Source organism: Lepisosteus platostomus, chromosome 25, assembly GCF_059453375.1.
Source record: "Lepisosteus platostomus isolate fLepPlt1 chromosome 25, fLepPlt1.hap1, whole genome shotgun sequence".
In the NCBI taxonomy this organism is placed as follows: domain Eukaryota; kingdom Metazoa; phylum Chordata; class Actinopteri; order Semionotiformes; family Lepisosteidae; genus Lepisosteus; species Lepisosteus platostomus.
The window spans coordinates 12,318,124-12,340,476 of NC_142635.1; the positions used below are offsets into that span (position 1 = coordinate 12,318,124).

The window sequence follows — 22,353 nt, forward strand, 5'->3', positions numbered from 1 at the left end:
TGGGGAAGAATAAAGTATTCTGAATTGAATTGAAAACAAATCTTAAATGTTCAATTAAAGTTGAATAAAGTTACTTTATCAGCGGCTCAGTTGAAAATGTGGAGTGGGAATGTACTCCAAATTATTTGCGTGGGAAGGACCATTTTCAAAGCGGAGACGGCCAACTCCAGAATCCAGTCCGGGTTTTAGACGTTTCTAATTAATTAAAAGCCAGAAGCCAGGTGTGATTCATCTCGTATCAGCCGTCAATTGGTCTCCTTTAAAAAATGTTCTGGTAGGCGCATGGCGTCTTTAGCTTATATAGGGGTTTTGCAGCCAAAGGAAAATCATGTCGGACAAAAGTCTCTTTGTATTAGGGAAAGAATAGCTCAAAAGTAATCGAGAGAAGTTTTCAAAGAAACATTAATTGAAAATAAACCAACAACTTGCGTACCGCTAGCAGGGGGCGAACTACAACGTATCGTTTTTGCTACTCCTTAATCCTGCTGTTTGTATTTGTAGACTTTGGACAGGTATGTTCCTCGTGTTTCGGCAGGGCGCTCATTAAATGCAGTTTCTCCTCTCCAGTTCCCCAGCCTTCCTGTCCTCCACAACCGTCTGAAGGCCGAAGCGCAGAGCTCCCGTGTAGCGTGAAGCTGGGGTGATGAGCGGCGAATGCAAAGGTGAGAGAATCCGACCGGTCTGTGCTTTGCTTATCGAGACTCTCTTTAAACGTGAAAGCACGTCGTGTGCTTGTACTTGGGTGGGGGAATTACCCCGTGAAAAGGGAGCCAAGCTTTTTTTTTTTTTCCTCCCCCACCCCCGTACCGACTGCTTAACACATCCCTGCGAATAAACCGCTTATTTCTGCCTTCAAAAAGTGGTGCTACCTTTGTATCGGCTATGGTGAGAAGCCGAGACTTGACGCTTGAGACCGGTATAGGAACGCGAAACGCTTTCTCTCCTGTGTTCAAGCGGCAGTTGATCCCGGGGAGCAGCCGGACTCACCTCGCGGTCCCTGGTTACCCACCGTCTCTCCGGCTGTGTCCTGAAAGAAGCGCTTCCTCTCCCGGGGCTCCAGACTGCGGACCGCCTGAGCGATGTTCAGTACTGGATATTAACAGCCAGCCGGGTTATTCCTATGCGGTTTCTTCTTGTTTAGTTATTGCAATAAACTCGTGTCCTTGGATTGTTTTTGAAAGGCTGTGTGAATTTCTCCACTTTTGATTATCCTCCCAGTTTTTTTTTTTAATGTTCCCCTTGCAGGCTGTTCAGGGTGCTTCGTCTTCCTCTGGCGTAGTTACTGCGCAGACGTCTTTCCTGCAACTCGGCTGTAAAATACAGCCACTACTTGCATGTATCTAAAAAAAAAATGAATCTCCACATTAAATTGGATAGAGTTTAATCTTGTTAATACTGCTCTTGGACAAACTGGTGCTTGAAATAAAGATCTGAAACAGCAGCTTGAGCTCTACAGCTGGCAGGTCTTTCTCAGAATCCAGTCCTGTTCACAGCTTCACCCCTGAGAAATTAGAAACTCAGGAAGGACAAAAGACTCTAACGTTAATTACAAAGTACTGTGTGTAGAAATGGTTCATGTGTTGTTGCCAGGAACTTGAGAGAATGCAAATATGTTGGGGAGCTTGAAATCCTTTCCTGAGGCTGAGCACATCATTGGGGGGGGATGATCACAGCACTTCAGGAACCAATCAGACTGTCCTCTGAAACAGCATTACATGGTTAATCATGGGCCTATGTGGTGCTGTAACACACACACCCCCACAATCTACTGTGCAACACTATAGCTCTGAACGCCGTTCCACTTCTAAGTAGAGGTTTAGAGAACAGACTCAATGGAAGCAGTTTGTCTTTTAAAGATCTGTATATGCTGAAAGGAAGAAGTACTCAACTCTTCAAACATTAACTATCATTCAGTAAGAGGGAAAAAAAACTTTAAATATTCAAGGATTTAACTTTAAATGTGCATGAAATCCAACTTTGGGACCCTTCCTTAAAACAAAATATACTGTTCACTACTTTTGGACAAATGTAAATCAATATGTATCTGTCCAGTTCCCCAAAGAGATCTGTACAGTACTCCCAGTCTACACACAACAGACTGTAACTCCCTCTTAACCATATAAGTAACTGCTCTTACTGTGACTGCATTTCTCAATTCTCATTAGCGCTGAGAATCATTAACCATGGAAATAGGATCATTTTTCCCATCGATGCACATGAAAACAGATTTCATTATGTGACAAGGCTACTCAGAACCAAAACTGCTTATGTAACCATTGCATGTCCATTTAAATGTAGTAAATTGATATTGAACATCATTATAACCTTAATATCAGTTTATTTCTCTTTAGTGAAGGTTAAAAACCTATTCAACATCCCTCTGCATTACACAGACAGTAACTGGCCTTTTCCAGGCTCGGTTTACATTGTCCCAGAGCACCTACAGTACAATGTGTACGTACAGACGCGTGTTTAACTGCAGATACATACACATACACATACATATATACTGATGGAAAACAGAAACTCAACACCTCCTCCTCCACACTCTGTCCCTCCCGTCTGCGTGGAACAGGCCGAAGAGTGACTCATCTGTGAAGAGGACCTGATCCCAGTGCTGACGAGTCCATCGCAGCCTCGTAATATGTTGCACTAAGTATTCAATGAAAACGAAATGAAAGTAGGATACTGTGACAGTTCAGTCATCTTTTGGGTAAGTTGGTAGACAGAACTCAAGTCCAGAACTTTAGGCAAATTACAGTAAAAAAAAAAACAAGTCTTCATTTCAGAGCGAGAAAAGTAATCAGAAAAATAAAACAGATCCTTCTGGCAGAAGCTGGTCTACTGTGATAAATTAAAACACAATAACAAAAAAAAGACCTGACACCAAAACACTCTAAAACAGATAATTCTCCTGGATCAAAATACACAATTCTTAAAGCTAGAAAAATAAATACTTCAATTTTCTCCCTCAAAAATAGATTCAATCTTTTCTTCTTACCAATATAAAATAAACTGCCTTATAATTGGGCGTTTCTTATATTCCTTTCTTTAATAATTAAACCCTGAATTCAGAGAGAAACTACAGTATGCATGCTTGTTAAGTCATTTTTATCTTTCCAATTTCTTCATTCTCTTTCAGTCTCTTCTACAGAGTACTATGAATGAAATGAGTGAAATAACCTTTATTGCCTCAAAGGCAGCTTGTCTTGCTGATCAGGAGCACATAACATACAACATATATGACAATAATACAATATTACAAAGGTGCAATACTATGATGCAAATCAACATGTTAACAACATTGCTCAGTCAGAGCTCGATCCTATATCATAAGATTAAAAACAGACAACTAGCTAGTAAAGTGTCTGAAATACCAACAATAACAATAGGAACCCTACCTCTGAACGATCTTTTCACTGCTCCACAATTGGATGCCTTTAGGTAGAAACGAAGTAAATACTTGCCTAGTCTTTATACAGGGGATCTGGTACCTCGATCTAGGGGATAGGGGAGTATAATCTAAAAAGAATGAATGACAGGGGACATGTAAGATTTTATGTGCAAGATTAATAATATGTCGCTCCATTAGACATGTTCTTGAGTCCAAGGATGTGCCGGTAATCTTGCCACCAGCCCTGATCGCTTTGTTCAACTTGTTTTTGTTCTGCCAGGACAAGGCCCCGCCCCAGCTCTGAATACTAAAGCTTAAAATACCTGGAATCAAACTGACAAATAGTGTCAAACATTGTGCTGTCTACATTACAACTCCTTACGTTCCTTAGGAAATACAACCTTTGCTGCATCTTTAAATACCCTGCCTCTGTATTGGCGATCCAAGTTATTTTACAATCAATAAGAGTGCCAAGGTATTTATATTCATTTACTGTTTCACTATCTGTTCCATTCAGAGTTACAGAGTTCAGAAGAAAGGAACATTTCTTCCTGGATTCAATGATCATTTCCTTTGTTTTGTGTTTAAAAACTTATCCTGACACCAATTAGAAAAAGGATTTACTGTATCTCCTGTGTGTAATTGTATCATCACAATCACCAGTGTACAGTGTGAAAAGCAATGGGGACAGCACACAGCCTTGGGTTACCCCTGCGCTGGTGCTGATGATGAGAGACTTCCCCAGGATCGCTCATACATACTGTTCCCAATGAGTAAGAAAATTGTAAGTGTATGATGTACTCCTATATCCAGAATCTTCACTATCAACCTGTATGCCTGAATAGTGTTAATTAGTAACAAAACGTCCTGTATGTGCACATACGATGATGAGGTTTCTAAATGCTTTAATACTTGACTTAACAAGGCAAGAGACTCACTTTCCACTGCTTGTTTCACCCTGTACACAAATGGTTAAGGGACCTTGAGGACACTGTTGGCCAAATGAAGATGGAGCAGAACTTTTGTCCAAAACATTTCATTGAAACTAAACTTAAGTTTTCAGGATGGAAATCTTGTTATTCAACAGGTTTTGTTCTTTTAGATATTGGTATCACTGCAGATGTCTTCCACAAACTCAGAACTGTAAATATTCCAGTTACTTTTGGGAAAGTTAACAGAATACAGGACTAAGTTGTTGAGGACATTTCTGCAAAGTATTGCCTCCCAGATTTTCCAGGCCCATTGATTTTTGAGTACTTACTTGCAAAAACAGACTCCCCACTTCTTCAGATGTTATTGTAAGGGGAGACACACCAATGAGCTCAATTGCATGTTAAAGAGTTCTTCACCAGCATTTCTTTTAATCTTTACTGTTTGTATAGCTAAAAATGTGTTTGGATGGGATCACATTTTCAACACAAAAATGTTATTTGAAGGCGATACCATCAGCCTGGTCATTATCATCCTCACAGTCACCTCACAGTCTGTTGAATCGAAGCAGCCTTGCAAAGCTTGGACTCTTTCATGCTCCAACGCATGCATAAGTCTGGTCTTTGGCTTCACTGTTTTGAAATTCTGTCGGTACAATGGTAATAGGCAAACAGATCAGATCATCCTGTCAGTGGTTTGATAAGATCTTTACAGGCATTCTTAATGTTTCAATAACAGAGATCTAATGTTCTAGAACCTTTTGTGTAGCCTTTTAAGTATTGATAATAATTAGTCTTAAGCAAACAGCCAATTAAATCTCCCAGAATTAATTTCGGGGCATATTATTCAAGGTCTTGACTATAATTGTAAATAATTTCAGAGGCAGTTTTATATTTAGCATCAGTAGGAATATAAGAGCTACAAACACCTGCCTAAACTCCCATGGCAGGTAGCTCGTTGTGAAAGACACAGATGGGGAGCTCCAGGTCTGGTGACTCTAATTTTGTCTATAACTGTCTTATACTATCTGAGGGTCTCTTCCTTATCTCTTTACCTTTTTTGCTTCCAACACAATCCCATTATGTCCTTTTCCAAATGGGAAATCATATACTCACCGAATACAGTCAAATGTAGTTTGTGTGCAGCTTGGCTTCAGTAAGCACTGTACTTTCTACTCTCTGCCATCTCTGGGTTCGATTTATATGGCCTGCAGGTAGGAGCACACCTTTGTCTTGTTCCACTATTGATGTCATTGCGGCGATCTATGTTGCTGTACCTCTGTTCTGCCATCTGTGGTTAAAAGTCTCAGAGAAATCTATGACACTCCTGTTTCAGCGAGCTCAATAACAAAGACTGAGTTCAAATTATGTGTTGTATGTACACACTGTGGCGACCACACCTCTAGATCACTGCAACACACAACGCAACACACAGCTCTTTTAGCAGCTCAATTGAACACAGTATTTGTTAAAGGTGGATTCTATTGTCAAACATGATAGTTATAAGGGCTCTGCCTAACTAATTTGTGGTCATTTTAATGCTGAGTTTTTATGAAGATGTAAAAGTTATTCATGGGTTAGAAAGTTGCCTTCTATTTGATTTGAGCAAATTTTTTGTTATCCTACCAGGTCTATATTTTCAGGAACTTCAAACATCTACTTTCATAGAGAAGTGTATCAAGATTGTCATCTAGTCTTGTCACCGATATGATTGGCTGCTCAGCTCCTTATGTCTGGCCAATCGGAATTGAAAAGATGCCTCCTCTTATCGACCAATAGGAATTGCTCTTCAGTATACTGTATGAACAACTGATCAATAGGAAGTACATGTACGTCAGCTCCCTCCCCAAGCTGATAACAGACCTAGGCATGTGGATTCTGAGCTGAGCCCAGTAAAATCTCCTCACCTTTTCAGTAAGGAAGCAGATCTGGAAAATAACCTTGTAGTTTGGTCTTTTATTAAGCAAGGCCAAGCCTACTTAGGACTGGTACAGAAACTGGAAATCTATTCTGTTTCTGCAATTGTTGTGTGGGGTGAGAGAGACCTATTGGTGTCGCTTTTCCATCTTATCCCAAAAAGATTTGATCATTTGGATGATAAGTTTAAGCAAGGTCCCTAACGATTAAAGGGTATTGGTGTTAACCCCAGAATCCTGGCGAGATACCTGTCTAGACTAACAACCTGGGCAAATAAATGGGAAATAATGTTTCCCATTTATTTAATTTCTCATTTCTGTACCTATTAGAGGGTCTGTTGGTGCATCTCACCAGGTACTGCTGCATTGTTTGGCAAACACTAATCTACAGAAAAGGACTTAGTCTTGTACTTCTTTTGCGTGGTGGTGAAATGACTGCAGTAGGATAAATCCTTTAAAAAAATGAAGATGAGGTACAGCTCTGCTCTACAAGTATTTCTAAAGACATGTCTGCATGTGTGACAATAATGCAAACTTTGTAAAATCCCCTGCATTCTGTATCAATGCTAAATTACATAGTAAGTACATGCCTGCCTCCAGCACACCTCCAAAACGCAAACTACATGAAGTATTTATACAAAATATCTCAAGAAGAACAGTAATTTTGCCATGTACCAGACAGCAATTACATCTAATAAATTAAAATAGTTGTACTCGAAAATGCACTTCACTTCAGATCATCCACATTGCTTGATTTTGAATGCAACACCCTCAACATCTACACAGATCATCACTGAACAGAAGTCCTGCAAATGCAATTTACTGCACAACTTCAACCCACCCCAATGGAATTTACCCATGATCTGGTGCACACACACCACCTCAGCACATGGGGCACTCCCTCCTAGACAACATCGCTTACTGCATTTCCAAGCCACAGCACAGCTTGTCACTCCCACCGATGATCAGCTGGCTCCAGTAACAGTGTTCTGGTAGAATATTCCAAGCCATTGACATCTTGCTCTTCTCACTAACCAGATCTCAATATTCCAGAGCCACAGAAATATTGTTAGTACAGCTCACAATAAATAATTCTTATGTTCCCCTCCAACTCAAAGCACAATCTTTTCCTCCCAAGCTTCATTTTTTAAGCCATTAATTACAGATGCTCGAGTAATTCCATTAGAACCTTTCCCAAAAGCTCTAAAATCCTCATGTGGAATGCCCAGGTGTGTCTAGCTCAATAATGTACACCTGCTTCGAAACTCCCTGCCTGCTTAGAAACCATCTTGACTCAGAGAAACAGCACAGCCTGGGCTTCAGCCAAAATGCTTTCCTGTAACAGCCTTCTAGGGACACTACAGCATTGTTTGAAGAACTTTTCCTTGAACAATATTAGAAGTGTGTTCTTTCTAAACTTTTCAGTATCCTCAGTCTATTTCAGAAAAAATTTAAGAGTGAAGGATAGTGAATTGATTATTTATATTTAGATATTTCTTTATACATATAGAGATTATATCTTAAATCACTTCAGAACTCAATCTGATTTTAATACCTGCATCAGAGGATGTCAATGCCTCCTATGATCGGAATGGAGTTCTCAGCTGATGTCTTCCAAAAAGGAGGTCAGTGCTGCAGACCCACTATAAAAACAGGCTTTGCAAAAAGTGTCCTTCATATTTAAAATAGTAATGACTGATGAGATCGTTGTAATTTCAGTTTATAAAATAGATTGAGGCATTAATTTGAGAAACATTATTTGCCTTCCAATATTTTTATGCCATCTATTGGCTGATGATTTTTAACTGTTTTTCTCCTATTGAACACCTTCCTTCCATTCTCAATCAGAACTGGTCCTTCTGCTTGGTAAGTAGGAGTTTAAATAAACTAGCAGGCTGACTGTTTTGAATCATCAGTAGAGTCTGAAATGACATCTTATTTGTTTCTGATAATGGTTTTGTTTTTTCCTCATGTACTCAAACAACCCCATAACCTATGAGTTTTCATTTCTGTAAATCCTTTTTCCCCTGAAAATGTGGCATCATCATTGTTTTCTCCTGGCTTCCCCTACTCAGGCACAACCCATTATTAATTAACTCCTTTGTCTGCTTCCAGCATTTTAAAAAAGCTGGGGATGGGAAAATGGACCTTCCTCCAAAATGTTTATACATCCCCTCTCTTTGGGGACAGAAACTCAAGGAATGCTATAGGAGATACCGTGTTTGTGTAATACCTGCAAGAGAAACACTTACAATTAACTAACACAGGGCTTCCTGTAGTTTGCTTTAGTTTGCCAAAGCTTATTCCTTGGAAACCAGATTTGTGAGGATACTACATGTATTTGCTTAGTGATTTGGGCCACTTACTCTTTGTTTCCTGCTTCTTTGACAACAAGCAGCCCCTGTCCTGTCCAAACTGACTGTCCTGCAAAACCCCTATAGCCAACATCAGTTGGAAGACTCCATACTCTCCATCTGTTCTACTGACACTCGAGGATGAGAGACTGACATTTACCTAAGGGCACTAGGTAAGGTGTTTTGGCTTTCTCTTTGCTATCTCTAGTCCAGTTGCCAGCTGTGTGAGAACCTGTTCATGTTGCCACCTATTTCTCCCATCTGACAGACTTGCTTGACAGAATGAGAGCTCATTCTCTAAACTTGCAGGTCGTCCACACTGTGTGAAATTAGTTCTCTCTACCAGCCCCCTGTATGGAGGCTGGTTATTGTGGGCAGAACTTATTCAACAGCAAAGCAGTAATTTGATCCCTTGTACATCAATATTCCAGATGTCTTGCCAGGTCAACGATCACTCCCTTGTCCCTCCCCAGTGTATCCAGTTGCTCTCCTTCTTCATTTCCACTGCTCTTATCAGTTCCTGGCAGCCGGACAATCCTGAAATGCCACTTTTATACAGAAGAATCAATAGAATTTTGTTCAACATGCACCTAGTCAACCTGCTTCCCAAAACTGAGAAAATAAATGACCTTCCACATTAAGAAGTGAAATGTTTTTTAATTGTTTGAGATTTGTTGACTTAATGTAATGAATGAGTTGAGTCTGAGTGTACGAGTGACACGTTGGAGACACCAGGCTGTGTGAGTCCCTGACCAGTGGTGGTGGGAGGTGATGTCAGCGGCTAGAGGAGGACCTGGTCAGCAGCAGAGCAGTGCCTACGGTGAAGGAGCAGGAGGCACTGTGAATCATCTGGAGGCAGGAGGCTCCTGGAGGGGTGTCTGGGAGTAGGGAGACTGCTAGAGAGATCGAGTACAGTCATTGAGCTGCAAGGAAGCCCTTAAGGAGTAGAAGGTTGCTGCTAGCCGGTAAAGCAAAGGAGACATTAGAGCTGGTCTTTTCATGGGACCGACCAAGTGAAGGGTGTTCCACTGCTACTCCTTGAAAGGAAGTAACCAGAGGGGGAGATCTAAAGCTGAAGCTCATTGAGCTCAGGGAATCATGACTGAAGGGCTCACACCCCTTTGCCATAAGCCAGCTTTCTTTGAGGTAGTTCTTCCTCCCTACAGATTTCAGCAGCTTCCGGAGTCTCCGCCTGAGTCTCTCGCAGAGTCTGTGATCCTCTGGCTCTGACACTGATCCTGCTCTGGACCTTTTCAAGAAATTTGTCATCTCACACCAGGTAGGTTCCCACTCTTCAGAAGGAATGGTGGGTTCATCTGGTTTAAACAGTGTAGCCATCATCTCTAGCTCTTTACACAAAGGGTTGTGGGAGAATGGCACAGGTTTTCCAACGATTTTGTTGAAACCAACTGCTTGTCTTCTTTTGAGTCATTTCTGCATGACAATACAAAACTGAGAGCAGTAACCAAAAGGGCAACATGGATCCAATACTGTCCTCTCACTTAAACTTTCTCATGTCCTTGTAATTTCTTACATGAACACATCTGCTGCATGACTAATTAGAAGTACAAAGGTAGTAAACTGAGTGTGTGATAAATGTTTAGAGAGGAAAAATGTCTTCTTGGTGCAGTGTTAAGATAAATCAGGTTACAGAACAGTAGGTGTCCTGCTGTAAACATTTTACCCCACAGCTCACCTCCATATTTCTAAACGCTCATTCATATTCCTGAGGCCCTCAAATACTGATGAGGATTAAATATACCTGGTGGCCATGGGAAAAAAAGGATTTTGAAACTTGTAACTAATAGGTACTTCTGAAAACGTGCTTGATTGCTTCCGCACGCTTTGGAAAAGTCAAGAAAAAAAAAAGAAAGCGACCTGCAACGTCAGGCTGTAGCCACGCCCACTTGAATGACATCTCTCGCAGGCCACGCCCCGCACACCTGTCCGCCGGCTTCTGCGAGAGAGAAGGGAGCTGGGTGAGTTTGTTCCGCGTTTTCTGTGGTTATTTTTAATTTTTCGTTTGTATTTGAATGTAAATAAAATTTAACTAATGTAGTTATGTAGTCTACACCTCACAGGAGAAAGGGGTAAAACAAGTATTCTCGATAGGGGCTAAATTGTATTTTTAATGTCTTCTCCCCCGATTCTCTTGTTTTTAAGAAGCCACTTGTTTTACACAGATAACATATTTCTTTTACACTGAAGAAAAGCTCTGTTGTAGCCATAAAGACATTTGAATTGGCTTTTTTTGTGAGTTACTTTATCCTAATCTTTATCAAACACCTCTGTTCACAAAATTAAGCGTGTGCAATTATCCAAATCCGAAAATAGCCAATTTAGAATTGAAGTTCTTTCATTATATTCTAGAGTATGGTAGGTGATTATGTGCTTATATTCGTGATAAACATTTCACTTGCAAAGAATACTTCTCAGTTTAAATGGTCTTTCAATTTTAAATTCTGCTTTTTTTGTGTGTTTTCAGCTTATTATCTACGGGCAAGACATGGTTCGCACTAAAGAAATTGGAGTATTAACGTAAGTATAAATATTTTATTTATTTCCTTACACGCATCTTATTCAAATATTTTCTGTTTTATATGTCTTGGTGTTAGCTTATAAGAAACCTTGTTTTAAATTATCTTTAAATGATCTTCTAAATGTGTTATTGTGTTTTGCAGTTGGGCGTCTTCGGGAAGGACATACTTGGCTCAGGTGCTGCAATTATCTCTGTAAGTAGAAACTCTTTAATTCTTTCACACGTATCATATTGAAGTACACTATATACTGCACCTCCCGAAAATTGTTGGAAAACGTGATGCACCTTTTGAAAAGGAGACTCAGGCTAGGTAGTATTAGATTAGATTTCTCCAAGGCAGATACGGTTCTGAAGCGACAAAAAAAACTATCGGCCTGCTGTTTATTGAAAGCAATTTCTGCTAAAACTGCGATCACATTTGCTTTTTCGATGCGCAAAATACAGTTTCAGAAAAAGAACATGCTAACCAGAATGGAAGAAAAACAGTAGAATGTGGTAGTTCTGTCTAATCGACACATGTAGCTGTATTGATTGTATTTTGCTTCGGTACTCTACACACTTCAATACCCTGTTAAACAGGAACATGTCCCGTTACACCAGGCTAAGCGCTTTATTCCAAGCTCAGCTAATACGGATTTCTGTTGTTTTGCAGGAAATGCAACAAAGTTCCAGTCTTCACTCTGGTCGCTGCCTCGACAGATCCCTTGGAGAAACAGTAACGTGCCGTATGTTTCTGTGCTTTTCCATGTAGTTGCATGCAACTCTTTTCGTACCCTTTTTACTTGTAAAAGCATTTAGCGTAAATGTACCCGTGCTTTGACATTTTGTTATTTAAATGCATGTTACTTTTCACTTCAGATCCTGTACATCTATCGTATGTAATGGAATGCGTTGTTTAATGTTGGATGCTAATGTTTTGGACTCTGCTTACTTGTAAAAAGTCTTTATTGTTAATGTAGCCTTGCTTTGACGCTTTGTAATTTAAAAGGTGTTAATTCTCATTTCGAATCTGTGCATCGCTCGTACTGGAATGCTTTGTTTTGTATGCAACTTTCGCTCAATAAATTGTTGATTGGAGTTTGATGTGTTTTGTTGTTTCTGTTCTCATGCAGAGTTCCGTACACCCTTGGTCCTGAAAAAGCCCGGTGTTGGTGAGTTTTTTGGCGGAGAGATTTTGCAAACAGTTTCCGAGAAGCGAGGCGAAGGGCTGTTTTTTCCTTGTTGTCACTGACCGCAAGGGGACACCCTATCGCTTTGTGACTTGGAAACTGCAGAGGCTACCCCCTTGTTAAGTCTGTCCAGATTTTCCCGCCAAAAAACTTAGTATATACCGGGGCTCTTGCAGGGCGTGGTCTCCTCCCATCAATCAAACCCAGCCCCGTCTACTCCTCTTTTTGGAGAGAGGGGCTGGGCGATTGACTCCAGCTCTAGCCAAGCCCACTCACTCCCAGCAGGAGGGGAAGGCAGGTTGGTGATGGCCTAGGTCCCTGCAGCGAGGCAGGTCTCCTGGTGTGGACTTAGAAGTCTGTTGGTTGCAAGCTGTGACTGATAGGCTGAGTCCACCCTGGGTGCCTCCTCTCTCTCGGGCCAAAGCCACCTTCAGCCCGCCTTCCTCTCAGCTGGGAGTGAGGGGGCTTGGCTAGAGCTTCCCTCCCTTCTCCTCCCCTAGGGGCTGTACCTCGGCTCCCTCCTAGGGACCCTAACCCCCCAGAGACTATCTAAAAAGGCGGGAAAATCTGGAGCAACTTAAAAAGGGGGTAGCCCCCGCAGTTTCCAAGTCACGATGCGATAGGGTGTCCCCTTGCGGCCGTGGCGCAAAGGACAAAACAACCCATCGCATCGCTTCTCGGAAACTGATTGCTCTCTCCAGATTTTGCAGCCAAAACTTACAGCAGTGAGACACCAGCCCAGAGCAAACCCTTCCAACACACCTTGAAAAAATAACAGAAAATGCAAAACAATGTTTTTTTATTTCAGAATGCACAGCACATACAGTAGCAGCAGTCAACAGGAAACAGTTTAACAACATAACGACATTAAGAGCAAGATACAACACTGAATCGGTACATTACAGTCACTGTTGTCAAAAATAAAATTTAAAGAAAAGCACACACTGTCAACAATAACTTGCCAACGCACGAGCTGCTGGAGTGGAGACGAGATCGACGGAGCGCTGAGGATCAGGAGCAGCAGAACTGAAGGCAAAAGAAAAAAGATCAAGTTAACAAAACACGGGATTTGCAGAACGGATTCACTTGATGTGCTAAATAAAAGTTAAACATTTAAACGTGGTGCTTGAATATATATATATGTATATAAACACGATGAAATGCAATGAGAAAACAACTGATTAAATGAGAAAGCAAAGATAGATCCCTGTCCCGCTACTCCAAAAAACTCCAGAACATACGTTCAGCCACATGAGAATTCAATTCCGTTGAAGAACCAGCGTCTTAAGAGTTTGCTTTTTCCGTTCAACAAAAGCACAACGAAACGAAAAGCAGCAATGTAGTTAATATATGCCTGTTCCGGGTAAAAATGTGTGAAAAAGCAGGCAAAACGTGTTGTCTTAACGAGTTACACAAATATTAATAGTATAGCAGAAGGTGGGAATATAACTTACCGTTAAAAAAACACTTTTCAGAACTGGTATCCCGTTCTTGAAATCCTTTTGGCACCTGGAGAAATAAAAACCTAACGAATTAATCCGTTTAATCTTGACAATATTTGTATCATTTCGGAACGAAAAACGTTCTTTTAGCCCCAATCCGCCAAAGGACATTACACAGCTAAGGACTTTAAAAAGTTAATATTAGAAGAAAAACTACATCCCCAGACACCTAGAGATACCATATTTTAAAAACATACAATGAAAGTACAAAGCATGATAGTATAAGAACCTTTATACAAACTTTTCAAACTTCGAGAGCACGCTCCAACGGACAGGACACTCATTTCGGCGTCCTAAAACACAAAGAAAAGAAAAAACAACAATTAACAACAGTAGCAACAACAAAATAATTTTCATCTTGCTTTCCCCAAAGTGAAATTTGATTTTTTGCACTTAAAATAAGAAACTTCGAAATAAAACGCAAACGCACCTCGAGCCGCACCAGCTCGTCCCGCCGCCATCTTGCCGAGCGCACCTGTGGAACAGGTGGACGGGGCGTGTCCGCTGAGGAAGGTCACTCTGGAGGCGGGCTCCGGTCCTGACGGACAGCTGCGGATTCTGTTACAAGGGCTTCAACACTGACGTTACTGGAGATACATAGAAGCTTCAACTCACCAGATTATACATAAAGCATTTGTCGGCTAAGGATTCTCAGAAAACCTAAAACAGTGACACTCCCCTACGAGGCTGTGCTCGACGGGAACTTCTAGCTTGCGGCCAGTTGATCGAATCAAGAGAAATGTGCTGGATAGGGACCCCTGCCGCTCCTAGTTAGGACTGCACCTCTCTTTCACTGCTAGTGCCACACCCGTCCTGCAGGTGTCTCAGTGGTATAAGGGGCTGCTTTTTAGAATTCACTTCATTACTATTCATTCATAAAGGACTTAAACCCCCCATTTTCCCTGTTTTGGAGGGCCCCGAAAATGGAACCCCCCAAAACGGCCGGCGTGGCAGAGAACAGCCACCTACACAAACTCACCCCGACAGCATGAGAGCTACACCCGGGGCTTAGATCTCAGACTGACGGGGAGGCTCGGGGCTCGTCTTTAACTCCCCAGCGTCTCTGGGAGTCGATCCAATTGTCTGAACTTTAGAAAGTGCCCGATGGGTTAGCCCACGGAGCCACCAGGCCGGCCAGGCTAAAGACCGGCCATGTAACTCTCTTATTCAGTCTTAAGCCAAGTCACACTTAGGAGACGAGGCGGTTCCCCCTGTTCAGTCAGAGGGGGTAAAATGTGAATGTTTTTTTTTTTTTAATGTCTGAAATGATTTTAAAGATAACATTTTAGAAACCTACATGAACGATTTAATTGTTCTCAATGTTTTTATGCCCCGGCTGGTGTTAGGGTAGAGTATCCCTTCAGTTCCTTTATACTAATAGTTGTCACGACATGATCTGTTTATATTTCCATGGGCGTTTGACAAGGTTCCATATCTAAGTTTTATTCCCTCAGATGAAAGATGAAAAAATCAAAAGCTATGCACGTAAATAAAATGGGAACGAGTGTATGCATAGAAAACAGAATAGTGATAAGGATGTAATAACTAGTTTTGCAATCAGTGGATAATCACATCACTCTTATTATTATATATAAGAAGCTAATATTCAATATCCTATAAGATAAGAGAGTTACTGTAGTCAAGTGAAAAGAGTGCAGGTGGTTAGAAAATGTTTTCTATGAATATCAGACGGCTGGCACTATTTTGATTAATTAAAAAAAGTCAACAAAATTCTATATACTATTATTCACTGTGTACACAGGTATAAACAGGGATATACACAGTGTACAGTGATGAGGAACCACTGTCAATGAGTGATTTACAGTACAGTAATCACAGGTGAGATTGACTGTCAGACAGTAGCAGTTTAATTCTTACTGTTAAAAGACGGGAATTCTGAAACTGTTTCTAACGCAAGGATCACGCTAATTTCTAACCTTTTACTATTCACCAGCTGAATCCCTGGGGAAGAATAAAGTATTCTGAATTGAATTGAAAACAAATCTTAAATGTTCAATTAAAGTTGAATAAAGTTACTTTATCAGCGGCTCAGTTGAAAATGTGGAGTGGGAATGTACTCCAAATTATTTGCGTGGGAAGGACCATTTTCAAAGCGGAGACGGCCAACTCCAGAATCCAGTCCGTGTTTTAGACGTTTCTAATTAATTAAAAGCCAGAACCCAGGTGTGATTCATCTCGTATCAGCTGTCAATTGGTCTCCTTTAAAAACGTTCTGGTAGGCGCATGGCGTCTTTAGCTTTATATAGGGGTTTTTGCAGCCAAAGGAAGATCATGTCGGACAAAAGTCTCTTTGTATTAGGGAAGGAATAGCTCAAAAGTAATCGAGAGAAGTTTTCAAAGAAACATTAATTGAAAATAAACCAACAACTTGCGTACCGCTAGCAGGGGGCGAACTACAACGTATCGTTTTTGCTACTCCTTAATCCTGCTGTTTGTATTTGTAGACCTTGGTCAGGTATGTTCCTCGTGTTTCGGCAGGGCTCTCATTTAAGGCAGTTTCTCCTCTCCAGCCTTCCTGTCCTCCACAACCGTCTGAAGGCCGAAGCGCAGAGCTCCCGTGTAGCGTGAAGCTGGGGAGATGAGCGGCGAATGCAAAGGTGAGAGAATCCGACCGGTCTGTGCTTTGCTGATCGAGACTCTTTAAACGTGAAAGCACGTCGTGTGCTTGTACTTGGGTGGGGGAATTACCCCGTGAAAAGGGAGCCAAGCTTTTTTTTTTTCCTCCCCCACCCCCGTACCGACTGCTTAACACATCCCTGCGAATAAACCGCTTATTTCTGCCTTCAAAAAGTGGTGCTACCTTTGTATCGGCTATGGTGAGAAGCCGAGACTTGACGCTTGAGACCGGTATAGGAACGCGAAACGCTTTCTCTCCTGTGTTCAAGCGGCAGTTGATCCCGGGGAGCAGCCGGACTCACCTCGCGGTCCCTGGTTACCCACCGTCTCTCCGGCTGTGTCCTGAAAGAAGCGCTTCCTCTCCCGGGGCTCCAGACTGCGGACCGCCTGAGCGATGTTCAGTACTGGATATTAACAGCCAGCCGGGTTATTCCTATGCGGTTTCTTCTTGTTTAGTTATTGCAATAAACTCGTGTCCTTGGATTGTTTTTGAAAGGCTGTGTGAATTTCTCCACTTTTGATTATCCTCCCAGTTTTTTTTTTAATGTTCCCCTTGCAGGCTGTTCAGGGTGCTTCGTCTTCCTCTGGCGTAGTTACTGCGCAGACGTCTTTCCTGCAACTCGGCTGTAAAATACAGCCACTACTTGCATGTATCTAAAAAAAAATGAATCTCCACATTAAATTGGATAGAGTTTAATCTTGTTAATACTGCTCTTGGACAAACTGGTGCTTGAAATAAAGATCTGAAACAGCAGCTTGAGCTCTACAGCTGGCAGGTCTTTCTCAGAATCCAGTCCTGTTCACAGCTTCACCCCTGAGAAATTAGAAACTCAGGAAGGACAAAAGACTCTAACGTTAATTACAAAGTACTGTGTGTAGAAATGGTTCATGTGTTGTTGCCAGGAACTTGAGAGAATGCAAATATGTTGGGGAGCTTGAAATCCTTTCCTGAGGCTGAGCACATCATTGGGGGGGGATGATCACAGCACTTCAGGAACCAATCAGACTGTCCTCTGAAACAGCATTACATGGTTAATCATGGGCCTATGTGGTGCTGTAACACATACACACCCACAATCTACTGTGCAACACTACAGCTCTGAATGCTGTTCCACTTCTAAGTAGAGGTTTAGAGAACAGACTCAATGGAAGCAGTTTGTCTTTTAAAGATCTGTATATGCTGAAAGGAAGAAGTACTCAACTCTTCAAACATTAACTATCATTCAGTAAGAGGGAAAAAAAACTTTAAATATTCAAGGAATTAACTTTAAATGTGCATGAAATCCAACTTTGGGGCCCTTCCTTAAAACAAAATATACTGTTCACTACTTTTGGACAAATGTAAATCAATATGTATCTGTCCAGTTCCCCAAAGAGATCTGTACAGTACTCCCAGTCTACACACAACAGACTGTAACTCCCTCTTAATCATATAAGTAACTGCTCTTACTGTGATTGTATTTCTCAATTCTCATTAGCGCTGAGAATCATTAACCATGGAAATAGGATAATTTTTCCCATCGATGCACATGAAAACAGATTTCATTATGTGACAAGGCTACTCAGAACCAAAACTGCTTATGTAACCATTGCATGTCCATTTAAATGTAGTAAATTGATATTGAACATCATTATAACCTTAATATCAGTTTATTTCTCAACAGTGAAGGTTAAAAACCTATTCAACATCCCTCTGCATTACACAGACAGTAACTGGCCTTTTACAGGCTCAGTTTACATTGTCCCAGAGCACCCACAATACAATGTGTACGTACAGACGCATGTTTAACTGCAGATACATATACATACACATACATATATACTGATGGAAAACAGAAACTCAACACCTCCTCCTCCACACTCTGTCCCTCCCGTCTGCGTGGAACAGGCTGAAGAGTGACTCATCTGTGAAGAGGACCTGATCCCACTGCTGACGAGTCCATCGCAGCCTCGTAATATGTTGCACTAAGTATTCAATGAAAACTAAATGAAAGTATGATACTGTGAGAGTTCAGTCATCTTTTGGGTCAGTTGGTAGACAGAACTCAAGTCCAGAACACACTTTAAGCAAATTACAGTTAAAAAAAACAAGTCTTCATTTCAGAGCGAGAAAAGTAATCAGAAAAATAAAACAGATCCTTCTGGTAGGCATATTCTACAAAAAATAGCCTCTGTATGGCAGAAGCTGGTCTACTGTGATAAATTAAAACACAATAACAAAAAAAAAGACCTGACACCAAAACACTCTAAAACAGATAATTCTCCTGGATCAAAATACACAATTCTTCTCAAAGCTAGAAAAATAAATTTCAATTTTCTCCCTCAAAAATAGATTCAATCTTTTCTTCTTACCAATATAAAATAAACTGCCTTTTAATTGGGCGTTTCTTATATTCCTTTCTTTAATAATTAAACCCTGAATTCAGAGAGAAACTACAGTATGCATGCTTGTTAAGTCCATTTTATCTTTCCAATTTCTTCATCCTCTTTCAGTCTCTTCTACAGAGTACTGTGAATGAAATGAGGGAAATAACCTTTATTGCCTCAAAGGCAGCTTGTCTTGCTGATCAGGAGCACATAACATACAACATATATGACAATAATACAATATTACAAAGGTGCAATACTATGATGCAAATCAACATGTTAACAACATTGCTCAGTCAGAGCTCGATCCTATATCATAAGATTAAAAACAGACAACTAGCTAGTAAAGTGTCTGAAATACCAACAATAACAATAGGAACCCTACCTCTGAACGATCTTTTCACTGCTCCACAATTGGATGCCTTTAGGTAGAAATGAAGTAAATACTTGCCTAGTCTTTATACAGGGGATCTGGTATCTCCATCTAGGGGATAGGGGAGTATAATCTAAAAAGAATGAATGACAGGGGACATGTAAGATTTTATGTGCAAGATTAATAATATGTCGCTCCATTAGACATGTTCTTGAGTCCAAGGATGTGCCGGTAATCTTGCCACCAGCCCTGATCGCTTTGTTCAACTTGTTTTTGTTCTGCCAGGACAAGGCCCCGCCCCAGCTCTGTATACTAAAGCTTAAAATACCTGGAATAAAACTGACAAATAGTGTCAAACATTGTGCTGTCTACATTACAACTCCTTACGTTCCTTTGGAAATACAACCTTTGCTGCATCTTTAAATACCCTGCCTCTGTATTGGCGATCCAAGTTATTTTACAATCAATAAGAGTGCCAAGGTATTTATATTCATTTACTTTTTCACTATCTGTTCCATTCAGAGTTACAGAGTTCAGAGGAAAGGAACATTTCTTCCTGGATTCAATAATCATTTCCTTTGTTTTGTGTTTAAAAACTTATCCTGACACCAATTAGAAAAAGGATTTACTGTTTCTCCTGTGTGTAATTGTATCATCACAATCACCAGTGTACAGTGTGAAAAGCAATGGGGACAGCACACAGCCTTGGGTTACCCCTGCGCTGGTGCTGATGATGAGAGACTTCCCCAGGATCGCTCATACATACTGTTCCCAATGAGTAAGAAAATTGTAAGTGTATGATGTACTCCTATATCCAGAATCTTCACCATCAACCTGTATGCCTGAATAGTGTTAATTAGTAACAAAACGTCCTGTATGTGCACATACGATGATGAGGTTTCTAAATGCTTTAATACTTGACTTAACAAGGCAAGAGACTCACTTTCCACTGCTTGTTTCACCCTGTACACAAATGGTTAAGGGACCTTGAGGACACTGTTGGCCAAATGAAGATGGAGCAGAACTTTTGTCCAAAACATTTCATTGAAACTAAACTTAAGTTTTCAGGATGGAAATCTTGTTATTCAACAGGTTTTGTTCTTTTAGATATTGGTATCACTGCAGATGTCTTCCACCTCAGAACTGTAAATATTCCAGTTACTTTTGGGAAAGTTAACAGAATACAGGACTAAGTTGTTGAGGACATTTCTGCAAAGTATTGCCTCCCAGATTTTCCAGGCCCATTGATTTTTGAGGACTTATTTGCAAAAACAGACTCCCCACTTCTTCAGATGTTATTGTAAGGGGAGACACACCATCATCCTGTCAGTGGTTTGATAAGATCTTTACAGGCATTCTTAATGTTTCAATAACAGAGATCTAATGTTCTAGAACCTTTTGTGTAGCCTTTTAAGTATTGATAATAATTAGTCTTAAGCAAACAGCCAATTAAATCTCCCAGAATTAATTTCAGGGCATATTATTCAAGGTCTTGACTATAATTGTAAATAATTTCAGAGGCAGTTTTATATTTAGCATCAGTAGGAATATAAGAGCTACAAACACCTGCCTAAACTCCCATGGCAGGTAGCTAGTTGTGAAAGAAACAGATGGGGAGCTCCAGGTCTGGTGACTCTAATTTTGTCTATAACTGTCTTATACTATCTGAGGGTCTCTTCCTTATCTCTTACCTTTTTTGCTTCCAACACAATCCCATTATGTCCTTTTCCAAATGGGAAACCATATACTCACCGAATACAGTCAAATGTAGTTTGTGTGCAGCTTGGCTTCAGTAAGCACTGTACTTTCTACTCTCTGCCATCTCTGGGTTCGATTTATATGGCCTGCAGGTAGGAGCACACCTTTGTCTTGTTCCACTATTGATGTCATTGCGGCGATCTATGTTGCTGTACCTCTGTTCTGCCATCTGTGGTTAAAAGTCTCAGAGAAATCTATGACACTCCTGTTTCAACATGCTCAATAACAAAGACTGAGTTCAAATTATGTGTTGTATGTACACACTGTGGCGACCACACCTCTAGATCACTGCAACACACAACGCAACACACAGCTCTTTTAGCAGCTCAATTGAACACAGTATTTGTTAAAGGTGGATTCTATTGTCAAACATGATAGTTATAAGGGCTCTGCCTAACTAATTTGTGGTCATTTTAATGCTGAGTTTTTATGAAGATGTAAAAGTTATTCATGGGTTAGAAAGTTGCCTTCTATTTGATTTGAGCAAAATTTTTGTTATCCTACCAGGTCTATATTTTCAGGAACTTCAAACATCTACTTTCATAGAGAAGTGTATCAAGATTGTCATCTAGTCTTGTCACCGATATGATTGGCTGCTCAGCTCCTTATGTCTGGCCAATCGGAATTGAAAAGATGCCTCCTCTTATCGACCAATAGGAATTGCTCTTCAGTATACTGTATGAACAACTGATCAATAGGAAGTACATGTACGTCAGCTCCCTCCCCAAGCTGATAACAGACCTAGGCATGTGGATTCTGAGCTGAGCCCAGTAAAATCTCCTCACCTTTTCAGTAAGGAAGCAGATCTGGAAAATAACCTTGTAGTTTGGTCTTTTATTAAGCAAGGCCAAGCCTACTTAGGACTGGTACAGAAACTGGAAATCTATTCTGTTTCTGCAATTGTTGTGTGGGGTGAGAGAGACCTATTGGTGTCGCTTTTCCATCTTATCCCAAAAAGATTTGATCATTTGGATGATAAGTTTAAGCAAGGTCCCTAACGATTAAAGGGTATTGGTGTTAACCCCAGAATCCTGGCGAGATACCTGTCTAGACTAACAACCTGGGCAAATAAATGGGAAATAATGTTTCCCATTTATTTAATTTCTCATTTCTGTACCTATTAGAGGGTCTGTTGGTGCATCTCACCAGGTACTGCTGCATTGTTTGGCAAACACTAATCTACAGAAAAGGACTTAGTCTTGTACTTCTTTTGCGTGGTGGTGAAATGACTGCAGTAGGATAAATCCTTTAAAAAAATGAAGATGAGGTACAGCTCTGCTCTACAAGTATTTCTAAAGACATGTCTGCATGTGTGACAATAATGCAAACTTTGTAAAATCCCCTGCATTCTGTATCAATGCTAAATTACATAGTAAGTACATGCCTGCCTCCAGCACACCTCCAAAACGCAAACT

At 40.7% G+C, this 22,353-nt stretch overlaps 4 long non-coding RNA genes across 6 annotated transcripts; 3 read left to right on the forward strand and 1 right to left on the reverse strand.

Moving 5' to 3' along the window:
* Positions 1 to 205: 205 nt before the first annotated feature.
* LOC148641089 (uncharacterized) lies at positions 206 to 1,168 on the forward strand. Its single transcript, XR_015930316.1, has 3 exons — positions 206 to 274; positions 568 to 662; positions 955 to 1,168. It is a non-coding gene; the product is annotated as an uncharacterized LOC148641089 (long non-coding RNA).
* Positions 1,169 to 10,452: 9,284 nt separating this feature from the next.
* On the forward strand, positions 10,453 to 12,037 carry LOC148641090 (uncharacterized). Of its 2 annotated transcripts, XR_015930313.1 has the most exons (4): positions 10,453 to 10,572; positions 11,079 to 11,131; positions 11,275 to 11,325; positions 11,785 to 12,037. It is a non-coding gene; the product is annotated as an uncharacterized LOC148641090 (long non-coding RNA). The 2 variants fall into 2 exon arrangements; XR_015930312.1 differs by lacking the exon at positions 10,453 to 10,572 and having other exon boundaries at positions 10,586 to 11,131.
* A 1,064-nt stretch (positions 12,038 to 13,101) lies between these two features.
* On the reverse strand, positions 13,102 to 16,292 carry LOC148641091 (uncharacterized). Of its 2 annotated transcripts, none has more exons than XR_015930267.1 (5): positions 16,201 to 16,292; positions 14,234 to 14,390; positions 14,045 to 14,096; positions 13,756 to 13,810; positions 13,102 to 13,327 (listed from the first exon to the last, which is right to left on the reverse strand). It is a non-coding gene; the product is annotated as an uncharacterized LOC148641091 (long non-coding RNA). The 2 variants fall into 2 exon arrangements; XR_015930268.1 differs by having other exon boundaries at positions 14,033 to 14,096.
* On the forward strand, positions 16,291 to 16,923 carry LOC148641092 (uncharacterized). Its single transcript, XR_015930266.1, has 2 exons — positions 16,291 to 16,421; positions 16,710 to 16,923. It is a non-coding gene; the product is annotated as an uncharacterized LOC148641092 (long non-coding RNA).
* The last annotated feature ends 5,430 nt before the right edge of the window (positions 16,924 to 22,353 follow it).